Raw genomic sequence first — 898 nt, 5'->3', positions numbered from 1 at the left:
AAAAGTTAGAAGTATTGCTGTGGTTCAAGTCGTAGAGTGTTAGCCTTGAGCAAAAGAAACTCAGGGACAGTGCTCAGACCCTGAGTTCAAGCCCCAAGACTGGCATAAATAAATAAATAAATAAAACTATTGGAAGAAGAATTAATGTTACCAAAAATTAGTTACAAAGCTCAAAGATTTATTTTTGCCAGTGCTGAGCCAAATTCAGGGTCTGGGTGCTGTCCCTGAGCTTTTTCACATAATGTTAGCACCAGTTAAGCCACAACTCCATTTACAGTTTTGGGTTTTTTGTTTTTTTTTTGCTGGTTACTTGGAGATAAGAGGCTCATGAGCTTTCCCACTTAGGCTGGTTTTGTACCAGCCTGAGGAGGCTGAGATCTCTTCAGACTCCTGAGTAGTTAGGAGTACAGGTGTGCATAACCAGCATCTGACTCTCAAAAACAATTTTTTAAAATTTTGTTTGTTTATTTATATTGGTTGTGGGGCTTGAACTTAGGGCCCGGGTGCTGTCCCTGATCTCTTTATGCTCAAGGGTAGTGTTTTACCACTCCAAGCCACAGCTCTACTTCTTGATTTTCTGGTGGTTCACAGATTTTCCTGTCAGGGTGGCTTGGAACGGTGAGCCTCAGATCTCAGCCTCCTGAGTCATTAAGATGACAGATATGAGCCACCAGAGCCAGGCCAAGGCTTTATTTTTTTTTAATTAGCATTCACTAGTTACACAAGGGAGAGTTTCATAGAGATATTTGCACATGGGTACAATGTATTTCAGTCCGTTTCTCCAGTGTTCACTATTACTCCTCGTTCCTAAAACCAATACAATTTCTCTTTCTTTTGTTAAATAAATGTTTCAATCCCATAAGTTAGGTTATGAGTGCAGCTTCTTTTTTTTTTTTTT

Source organism: Dipodomys ordii, unplaced genomic scaffold (assembly GCF_000151885.1).
Source record: "Dipodomys ordii isolate 6190 unplaced genomic scaffold, Dord_2.0 Scaffold143, whole genome shotgun sequence".
Lineage (NCBI taxonomy): Eukaryota > Metazoa > Chordata > Mammalia > Rodentia > Heteromyidae > Dipodomys > Dipodomys ordii.
Note: the sequence above shows the minus strand (reverse complement) of the source record.